This window comes from Macrobrachium rosenbergii, chromosome 16 (genome assembly GCF_040412425.1).
Source record: "Macrobrachium rosenbergii isolate ZJJX-2024 chromosome 16, ASM4041242v1, whole genome shotgun sequence".
In the NCBI taxonomy this organism is placed as follows: Eukaryota; Metazoa; Arthropoda; class Malacostraca; order Decapoda; family Palaemonidae; genus Macrobrachium; species Macrobrachium rosenbergii.
The window spans coordinates 35,078,965-35,091,156 of NC_089756.1; positions in this window are offsets into that span (position 1 = coordinate 35,078,965).

The following is a 12,192-nucleotide window of genomic DNA, read 5'->3' on the forward strand; positions in this document are numbered from 1 at the left end:
TTCAACACGAAAAAGAAGGCAAAGAATAATTTAAATGGGCTTGCATGGCAAACAAGACGAAATGGGCTTTGTCTGCCAAACAACAGGAAAACGGTCTTTCGTACAGAGCATGTTGATAAAGTGATTATACCTGGGAAGCATAATAAAATGGGCTAACCAAGTTTGAAAATTACAACAGCTTTACCTGGAAACCAAATTGAAAATGTCTTACCTAGCAAACTCTAGACGAAAACAAAATAAATTATTATTATTATTATTATTATTATTATTATTATTATTATTATTATTATTATTATTATTATTATTATTATTATTATTATTATTATTATTATTATACAGATGAACCCTGTTCATATGGAACAAGCCCACCACGGGCCCATTGACTTAAAATTCAAGCTTCCAAAGAATATTAAGGTGTTCATTAGTAAGAAGTAACAGGAGGTAAAGGGAAATACAGAAAGAAGGATAGAATAGAATAGAATATAGAATTTAGGCCCAAGACCAAGCGCTGGGACCTATGAGGTCATTCAGCGCTGAAACTGAAACTGACAGTAAATAGGTTTGAAAGGCGTAACAGGAGGAAAACCTCAAAGCAGTTGCACAGTGAATCAATTGTTAGGAGAGGGTTGGGGAAAGTAAAAAGATAGAAAGAAAGACTATGAACGGAGGTACGGTAAAGGGAATGAAAGGGGTTGCAGCTAGGGGTCAGGGGCACTGAGGGCAATACCCCCCATGGGCTTTACTAGAAGGCAGGCGGAACAAGAGTCTGCCCAGCAAACATCAAAAAAGGACAGGAAAGGTTATTGCTCTGCCTGCCAAGGCTGAGTACGAACAGAAAGTCCTTATCTGCTCGATCAATCAACGGATATGAATATCGCACATGTATTTACGTAAAGTGAAACATCGCCCTCTGAACAGCTTAAATGTACTAACCAGTAGATGTTCATAGAGATTATTAAGTTTACATCACGAGAAGAAAATGTTAAAATTGAAAATAAAATTTTATTGACAAAGCTCAACATTTAAATTTAGCAGCTTTCAAGCCTTGTAACCAATAGGCGTATTCTTTCATATCCTCCAAAACAATGGTTTTAGAAAAGCAACTTATAAGAAGGAAGAAACATAAGATTTAGTATAAAGGCCAAGCGATGGGACCTATGAGGTCATTCAACGCTGAAAGGAAAATTGAGAGTAAAGAAGATTTGAAAGGTGTAACAGGAAGAAAACCTCTCAGTTACACCATGAAAGAATTGTTAGGAGAGGGTGGAAAGTAAGATGGAAGAAAGAGAATATGGACGGAGGTACAGTAAAAGGAATGAAAGGTGTTGCAGATAGGGGCCTAAGTAATGGACGCTGCGAAGAGCCTTAAGTAATGCCTACTGTGTGCAGCGTGAGGTGCACTGATGGCGCTAACCCCTTACGGGGGAAAAAATACAGGTTTTATAAGGCAGAGTAAGATACAGATTCTTCACATTTTTGTAAACAAAAGCGACAGCAGTCATTAAATTAAAATGAAGTTTTCATCGGAAAATATTCAGATATAATTAATAGAACAACACAGACCAACTCCTACCTTCGGATTTCCTGCTCAACTTTCCATCAGAGAGAAAATGAGAAAATTCTCTGTAAACTCCCTCGATCTCAGACCCGCTCTCAATTACCTTCCTTGTAGCAGGTTGTAACCGCCATTTTATGGTTCCTCTCTATCCCTGTCTCTCTCTCGTTATCATCCCCTTCTTTTCGAGCCCACTCTCCGTGCGGATTATTCCTCCTCTCTCATCATTAGCCTTTAAACCCCTCTGTTTCTCTTTCGCCTTCCTGTTATTGCTCCTTTCTTCCTCCCTCTTTCGCGGAAATGGATCCCTTTCAGCGCAGTAATGCCTTTGCAAGTGGCTCCCTCTCTTTCTGGTCGAGCCTTTTAAATAAAGGTCTCGGTACTTCTTTTTTATTTTCCTTTTTACCTTGATGAACTCTGTGCCTGTACCTCTCCCCTTATTCTTTCATTACCTACATATATTATCTCTTAATATAAGTGTTCTGGTTTTTATTCTTCACAGTTATTGCGTTTAATTTATTCGATTTTCCTTTACTTTTCAACAACGTTACGAGTGGAATTTGAAGGGTAGTGAATGCGCGAGACTGACTGATCGTTGGTTATCCGGCGTCACAGCTACCAAGGTCAAGGACAAGGGTGCGAAAGAAAGAGCAGAAGATAGAATGAGGAAGACGAGATTAATTGAAAGGCGAGTGGAAGGAAAATCGGTTTGGAATGACTGACTATACAGTCATTATTCATAATAATGATTATTGGCATATCGTAACCAACGCTGGATCTGACTCAAAAGATTTTTTTAAGAATTAAAGAGACAAAAAGGACTCTGATATTGATCATTGTAACGTTGACACTCCTGGTTTGAATCCATGATTTTTTTCATTATGATAATGGCTCATAATCTTGGGATAAAATTTAACAAGAGGAAAATCTCCCTTGATGACACATTTTAACTTGAACATTTACAAGCGCAAACTCCATACACTAACACACACAGAACGTATGCACGCTTATGTGTAAACGCGTGTATATATATAAATATATATATATAATCATACATACATATATGTATATATATACATACATATATATATCTATATGTGTGTGTATGCGCACACGTATTTATTGGTACACGTTTTAATTCCGCAGTACAAAATCTTTTTACCTACAGAGGCCGATTTATTTACCCATAAAACACCGACAAAAATGCCCGAAATAGCGCACACGCAAGAATTAAATAAAAAAAGAAGAAGGTATTTTGAGAGCGGGTTAGTTTCCCCCGTACCGCGAGCTGGATTTTACACATTCAAATAACGAGAATCGGCGCGCATCAGGTTTTGAGTGATTTTGAAAACTTTATTATCAGTAACCTTTTTCCAGACACGACACCGGGGGGATTTTCTCGATGTGTTTGAACAAGTTTCAGTTTCAGTGTTATTCACTGACTGCTCGAATGAATAAGGTCCTTTCACTGTTGAATGTGTTTTTGGATGCTTGAGCTATTGCTGCGGTCATCAGTATCAGAACAGAATAGAATATAGAATTTGGGCCATTGGCCAAGCACTGGGACCTATGAGGTCATTCAGCGCTGAAAGGAAAATTGAGAGTAGGTAAACCTAGCAGTTGCACTATGTATCAATGGTTAGGAAAGGGTGGAAAGTCAGATGGAAGAAAGAGAACATGAACGGAGGTACAGTAAAAGGAATGGAAGAGGTTGCAGCTAGTGACAGAAGGGATGCTGCAAAGACCCTTAAGTAATGCCTACAGTGCACCACATGAGGTGCACTGACAGTATTACCACCCCTCCCCCTTGCAGTGGATCACCAGTATTAATTTTTCATTCATTCATTTTTTAAAAATTTTCGATCTGTATTTTATTTTATTGTATATTTTCATTTTAAATAGATATATTCCTCTTCTTATCCTAGTAATGTATAGACCATTAATATTTCTTATTTTTTTATATCTTGGTAATTTAAGTTATATTCCTCTCATTGTCCTAGTAATATACCGCTCATTAACATTTACCACTAATTCATATTTTGGTAATGTCGCGTCTTCCTGAATGCCTAGAAATAATGAAAATTTCTGTAACACTCCACAAAAGATTTGCAGAAACTACAAACTACAGAATATCTAATAATACCAACAAATACAGTTAAGTAATTGTTCATCCAATTACAAATATAACTTCATTACAGCCCACCGAATATTTTTCAAATTTCACGCCCACACCTCGCCGAATTTTGGCAGTTTCTTCCCAGCAGGCAAAATTACGGCGGCCACTCGTCACGCGAAAAATTCCTTTGGGGAAAGATGGCCGCTGCTATAACTTCTCATTTTTGCATGTGAAATGCTTCCAATTTCCCCGACAAATCTTCATGAAATGTAATTTAACGCGGCTGCTGTTATTTATACGAGTATTATCCGCCATGCCGCTGAGGCATAATATTATTGCGGTGTCGATTCGGCCCGTGTGATGTATCGCCAATAAGGACGATCTTTCTCTGAAGCGAAGCGCTTGTTTTTATTTACACGTGGAGCTTTTAAGTCATAATATCGGTTTCTCATGGTGATAAAAATGGTGTATTCTTAAACCTACTTCTTATTCATGTGTAAAAATTATTATTATTATTATTATTATTATTATTATTATTATTATTATTATTATTATTATTATTAGTCATAACATCAGCTTCTCTTGGTGATAAAGATGATGTATCTTAAATCTTTCTCTTATTTATAAGTAAAAATTATCATTTAATTCATCATCATCATCATTATTATTATTATTCTTATTATTATTATTATTATTATTATTATTATTATTATTATTATTATTATTATTAGTCATAACACCGGTTTCTCATGGTGATAAATGGTGTAGTCTTAAATCTATTTCTTATTCATATATAAAAATTATCATTTAATTCATTATTACTATTATTATTATTCTTAGGGTATAGGCCCTCTTTCAAACATGTTTTGTTGAATACGATGGCAGCCTTGGTTAAAATAATTAGTCATTGTACTGTCACCGTTCGCACCTTCCAATAATTAAGAGAGAGAGAGGTAAAAATAATTAATAATTGTACTGTCACCGTTGGCAGCTTCCAACTCAAGGAAAAAAAACCTTAACGGATCGAAGAAATTCGTTCAGTTTACTGCTGAGATCAGAAATCGCTGAAAGTGAAAGTGAGAGAGAGAGAGAGAGAGAGAGAGAGAGAGAGAGAGAGAGAGAGAGAGCTGCTCTTCTCTCTGCCTACCGAAAACATTCCTGCAACTTCCCTTATCACTAAGCACCAGTCCATTGTCATACTCTTGCTTCCTCGCTGAAGTTTTGGCACAACTTCAACGAAAGAGACATTGGAGAGGGTCGTGGAAAAAGAAGAAGAAGAAGAAAGGGGTTATCTTCGGTGGAAATCGAAAAGAACTCGCGAGAGAGAAATAAGGGTAAAATTCAGACCACTTCTCCAAGATGGTTATCTACTTTTTCTCTTTTTCATTCTTGTTCTTTTGGAGCGAGTGTGTATGTACGTATGTATGTATGTATGTATGTATGTATATATGTATGTATGTGTATATATATATATATATATATATATATATATATATATATATATATATATAATCAGGGATCAATTCTGAATGTGAAACATCTCCGAGAGAAAAGAAAATTCTAATTTTTATCCCAAGAGCTTTTGACTAGACCACCAAGGTTGCCAGAACGCTCTCAGGACTGGGTTTACGCTTGATTATCTTCCGGAGTCCTACAGATATGTAAATAAAGTCTTTGGCTCGCGTCCAGCTGTTAAATGACTTGCAAGAGCCGAGATAAATTGGAATCAAAATTGCCTGAGAGGCTGACACCTTAAATTCCATCCAACAGTTATTTAGTTGCTTTACTGCAAGCATTCTTGCACCTTCAGTTCCTGAGCGACTTGTTACTTCTTTCAAATGAACGCCGTGATATTCTTGGGGAGCTTGAATTTGAAGTGAATGGCCATTGTGGACTTGTTTCATAAGAATGGGGTTCATCTTCTGAATAATAATAATAATTATTATAATAATATTATTATTATTATTATTATTATTATTATTATTATTATTGTTATTATTATTATTATTATTATTATTATTATTATTATAATAATAATAATAATAATAATAATAATAATAATAATAATAATAATAATAATAATAATAATAATAATAATTTACCTCATTCCAGTTCTTCGTACTTAGTGGGCCTTTCCATAATTGCATGATTCTGGTATGAAGTCAATATTTTTCCACTGAACTAACATTTTGTCGTCTAGTTTTCCTTATTCTTTTTCCTTTATCCTTTATTCTTTCCCCTTCACACAACGCTGTTCTTTCCTCTGGTGATATTCATGTTCTCTTCATTCCCTTCGCTTTTTTTTTTTTAGTTTCTCTAATTATAATATTGATGTTCTTCCTGCTTTTATCAATTTTTCCTATACCTCTGTGATTACGGTTTCTCTGAATTAATTCATATAATTCCCGTGTTTATAAGTCTGAGTGCCTTATACATGAACTACATATATATATATATATATATATATATATATATATATATATATATATATATATATATATATATATATATATATATATATATATATATTATATATATATATTTACAAATAAGACACTCATATTTGTTGATATAAAACTATATAAGAAGTATACATCCATACATACATGCATACATACATACATACATACATACATACATACATACATACATACATACATACATACATACATATATATATGCATTAAAACGAATTAGTTTACATTAAAGAAATTCTGGATTTTTCGGTTTTCTTCGGGACACGGATTTTTACAAGAAGCGTGTAATATTTTCTGTTGAACTGAATATAGAATTTAGGCCAAAGGCCAAGCACTGGGACCTGTGAGGTCTTTCAGCGCTGAAATGGAAATTGATTCAAGGTATTAAAGCGAATTAATTTTCACTGTAATGAAATTCTGGATTTTTCGGTTTTCTTCGAAACACGGATTTTTACCGGAAGTGTATGACATTTTCTACTGAACTGAATATAGAGTTTAGGCCAAAGGCCAAGCACTGAGACCTATGAGGTCATTCAGCGCTGAAATGGAAATTGGCATTAAAAGGTTTGAAAGGTGTAACAGGAGGAAAACCTCAAAGCAGTTGCATTGAGAATCAATTGTTAGGAGAGGGTGGAAAGTAGGATGGAAGAAAGAGAATATGAAAGGAGGTACAGTAAAAGGAGCGAAAGGGGTTGCAGCTAGGGGCCTTAGGCACCCTACAAAGAACCTTAAGTAATACCTACAGTGCACCCCCTACGGAGAACATTTTCTCTTTTTGTTGAATGTATCTAACCCCTGTAAAAACCTCGTATCATTATTATGATTTGTTAAGAAATGACTTGAATATTCATCGTTGTATATTGTATCCTTTGCAAAATCTTGATATCGTTTCACTGATTTATCACAATATCACTTAAATTCAAACCGACATCGTTAGACCGATTTATCACAATATCACCTAAATTCAAAACAGTACCATTGAGCCATGACCGTTGCGGGTAGTTGCCGTAACTATTATTTCATTTTATTGCTACTAATTTCCCCAGAGTAATTCATAACTTTCTTTCTTGTGAATAATTAAAACCAGAAGTCTTTTTCTTTTTGTTGAAAACCCGACGGAACGAAGGACATAGCCGACGGGGAACTTTTTTTTTTATTTTAGAACATTTTATTTTAAAGGGAAATCAGCCTAGGAAACCATCCAAATTGGATAGATACACTATGGTAATATTATTATTATTATTATCGAGAGAGAGAGAGAGAGAGAGAGAGAGAGAGAGAGAGAGAGAGAGAGAGAGAGAGAATCACTGCCTTACCGATCTGACAAGGAGCATGTTTCCCCCATCACCATAATTTCCCAGAAGCTGGCAGCAAAGTTCGCGGCTCCATTTACTCAAAGGCTGCGAGGGGAAATTACAAACGTCAATAATCATCCGACATAATCGGGTCTTCATTTCCTTATCATTACACAGCTCTTTCCAGCGTCATTATAACAGCTCCTCTCCCCCAGCTTTCTTGATTAGGCAAACATGTCCCGTTTTCTTTAATAGGCAGACTCCTCCTCCCGTTTTCTCTGTAGCATAGATATTCTCGTTTTCTATGGCTCTATAACTCTTAGATGACAACAATTAGAAACGGTCGCTCTTTTTGCTGTTTGTGTCTCTTTTATTTTTTAATTCTGATCAACCGAGAAATCAGAAATTCTGCCTGTCTCGGGCTCAAAAGTACGACCCGGACAATAAATCAAGGAAAATGATCTATCAAAGCTTTCAACTTTCCACCTCTTTATTATTGTGTCAACAAAAATACACTGCTCTAGATGCGAGCAATCTAGATCTCTCAAGGTGTTCAAGACTGACACACACTCTCTCTCTCTCTCTCTCTCTCTCTCTCTCTCTCTCTCTCTCTCTCTCTCTCTCTCTCTCTCTCTCTCTCTCTCTCTCTCTGACGAAACAATCGAGCTAAATCAAGAAAGGCAGTCGGCAAAGAAGAGAGAGAGAGAGAGAGAGAGAGAGAGAAGAGAGAGAGAGAGAGAATATGCAAAAGGTATTTCAAAGTGCAATAAAATCACTATCCTGGTCTTCCCAATCTTAACTTCAAGATTTGACTGCAAATGGACCAGTCATTAATTGTCTTTTCCATCAAACTATTCTTACGTAATACCTATCTCAATTTTCTTCCCCTTCTTCGCGTCTTTATCTCGAAATCTCCAATTAATATTCATACTTTTTCTCCTAACACTGACTTATCACATCGTTGCCTAAGAACACACTTCATTTATCTAATATATCAGAAATATCTTTGAATATTCTCTCTTACTCAAAGGTTCTTCACGCTCTTTTGTAATGAATTGTTAATCAGTTACATTTAAGCATTTTCTTTGTTTTAATTCTAATAATCTTAAAACATTTGCTTCGTCATTTGTTTTATATCATACCGGATAACCTTCCAGTTTTATCTCATAATTTCTATTCTCCTTTCTGAAAGTTATTCATCTCCAAACATTTTACAAAACGTCCCGTTCAACATACACTTTACTTTGCATTCATTTTCGTTAATTCAATGCTCATTCACTCGTCTATCTATTACTTTCTATGCTCCTTTCTATAAGTTATTCATCTCCAAACATTTGACGATACGTCCTATTCAATACGCGTTTAATTTCTCATTCATTTCCTTTCATTTTTCATTCATTTAGTTTCATTTTCTTTATTTCTCATTCAATCCCCTTCATTTCCTTTCTTTTCTCATTAATTTCCCTTCATTTCTCATTAATGTCCCTTAATTTCCTTTCATTTCCCTTCATTTCTCATTCATTTCCTTTCATTTCTCGTACATTTCCTGTCATTTGTTATTCATTTCACTTCATTTCCCTTTATTTATTTTTCATTTCCCTGTATTTCTCATTCATTTCCTTTCATTTTTCATTCATTTCCCTTCATTTCCTTTCATTTCTCATTCATTTCCTCTCATTTCTCGTTCATTTTCTGTCATTTCTTATTCATTTCTCATTCATTTCCTTTCATATATCATTCATATCCCTTCATTTCTCATTCATTTCCTTTCATTTCTCATTCATCTCCCTTCGCTTTTCCCAACAAGACGAGGAGGTATCAACAAGGTGATTGATGAGGTGGCTTTGGTGAACTGCAAAACAGAACGGATTTCTAGACGGCGCTGATGTCTTTTGCTTCTCACTTGTTTTTTTATTTATTACTTATACGTTTATTAGCTTTGGAAAATAGTTATTGCTTTGTGTTCAGTTACGCAAAGAAATAATGATAGTAACGATTGCGTCTCGAGACCACAAATCTCCGCCAAGGCTTGAGCAACGTACTCTTCTAAACGTCCTCGTTCTCCTCCTCTCAACAGTCACATTTCCTACCTCTCCCAAAATGTAATCGTCAGGAGTTGAACTGAATTGAATTGAATATAGAATTTAGGCTAAAGGTCAAGCACTGGGACCTATGAGGTCATTCAGCGCTGAAACGGAAATTGACAGTAAAAGGTTTGAAAGGTCAAGTAACAGGAGAAAAAGCTGGCAGCTGCACTATGAATCAATTGCTATGAACGGAGGTACAGTAAAAGGAACGAAAGGGGTTCCAGCTAGGGACCGAAGGCACGCTGCAAAGAACCTTAAGTAATGCCTACAGTGCACCGCACAAGGTGCACTAACGGCGCTATCCCCCCTACGTTGGCTGTCGCCAGGAGGTCTGCCTTTTCGTTAAAGCCGAAATATAAGATTCTGCTCAGAGGAAAACGAACAGAAATGAAGCCTAACTAACAGAGTAACTCAAACACGCGCCTCTATGTCAGTGCGGAGAATGACAGCACCTCAGCCCCTGTCCAGATACCGCACTGCAAATTCCTGAGATGTATGCTAGCATTGCACCAGCCCCGGTATTCTTTCCATACTCTCTGCTTGAGTATTTAGGGTGTGGGACACATAATGAGATTATTTTTAAGAAAATTCTGTGGTTGGTTTTTAAGATATGGCGTCCCGCTTCTTTCAGGGAAAGGTCCCGGTGCCCGGTTACATCTCGGGAAAATGCGACCATACTTTTAACGTTAGAACTTGCCGTCTCGACCTCCCTTCTGCTACCGTCAAATCTGAGAGTATAAGGTACACTAGTAATATACAGTAATTGTAGGTGTATGTGTACTCAAGTAACTTATATGTACACGTAAATTACAAATATATGGGATATGGTAATATGTAGTGATTATACAGGAAAAATATAATGATACCGGACATGGTAATATGTAGTAATTATTTAGGAAAAACACAAAGGTACCGGATATAGTAATATGTAGTAATAATAATAAAAAATTCAAAGTAAAGCAATGTACCATACTTGATCTAACAGCAAATTTAGGGCCCAGAACGACAGAAGGGGTAATTTTAATCATAATTTCAGTTCACGCCTAATCTGCAATTAGAGAGTTTTACACGATTTAGTTTTATAGGTGTCAAAGTAATGACATTTTAACAAATTGTGTAACGAGCAATTTTAATCTTGAATAATCTTGTTAAACGCCCCGAATGCCCATATGATCTTTTTTTTAATTAGAAGTTTTCAATGGGCTTAATAAAATGGCCAAATAATGATCAGTTTGGATTGTGTATAAAATAATGAAGCTATTTTATACAATGAATTATTAAGCTATTGACAGAGAGGGAAAAAACTCCTAGTCACAAAATAGAAATTTGATATTAGCAGATAACGCAACATTAATTATTATTATTATTATTATTATTATTATTATTATTATTATTATTATTATTATTATTATTATTATTATTATTCAGCAGATTAAACCTATTCATATTGAACAAGCCCACCAAATGAGCCACTGACTTGAAATTCATACTGCCTGCCCACCGGTGCCACACCATTCAAGGTATAGCACCCAGATGGCACATCCCTCTGACTCCCCAACAATCCTCAGGCCCATGCTCCAATGTCCTGACTCCAGCTGATGCAGGTATCCACCCACAGCCAGGTGACCAGTGGGTGGCAAGCTAGGGGTAACCCAAGGATCCAGCAAACATGATGCAAATGCTCCACCAGCAAGTCACAGAGCCTTAGTAGCTGTGTTGCCAACAGTTTTCCATTCCCACAATAGTCAATCACATCAAGTGCATTGTGGGTGCTAGGGCCAGCAAACAGCCATTCATCTAAACTAAGTGAGTGATGTACCATCCACCACATCCACCAGGTCCCTGGACTGCTCCCAGCCTACCACTCACCAGTCCACCTAGCTGCAAATGGGTACCAGCATCTACTGGGGACTAGACAAAGGATGCAGGCCAGCAACCCCACCAAGAGGCCTGCAGGGAAACCAGAAGTCATACTGCCTGCCACCGGTGCCACACCATTCAAGGTATGGCACCCAGACAGCATGGCCCTCTGACTCCCCAACAATCCTCAGGCCCATGCTCCAATGTCCTGACTCCAGCTGATGCAGGTATCCACCCACAGCCAGGTGACCAGTGGGTGGCAAGCTAGGGGTAACCCAGGATCCAGCAAACATGATGCAAATGCTCCACCAGCAAGTCACAGAGCCTTAGTAGCTGTGTTGCCAACAGTTTTCCATTCCCACAATAGTCAATCACATCAAGTGCATTGTGGTGCTAGGGCCAGCAAACAGCCATTCATCTAAACTGAGTGAGTGATGTACCATCCACACCCATCCACCAGGTCCCTGGACTGCTCCCAGCCTACCACTCACCAGTCCACCTAGCTGCAAATGGGTACCAGCATCTACTGGGGACTAGACAAAGGATGCAGGGCCAGCAACCCCACCAAGAGGCCTGCAGGGAAACCAGAAGTCATACTGCCTGCCCACGGTGCCACACCATTCAAGGTATGGCACCCAGCATGGCCCTCTGACTCCCCAACAATCCTCAGGCCCCATGCTCCAATGTCCTGACTCCAGCTGATGCAGGTATCCACCCAGCCAGGTGACCAGTGGGTGGCAAGCTAGGGGTAACCCAAGGATCCAGCAAACATGATGCAAATGCTCCACCAGCAAGTCACAGA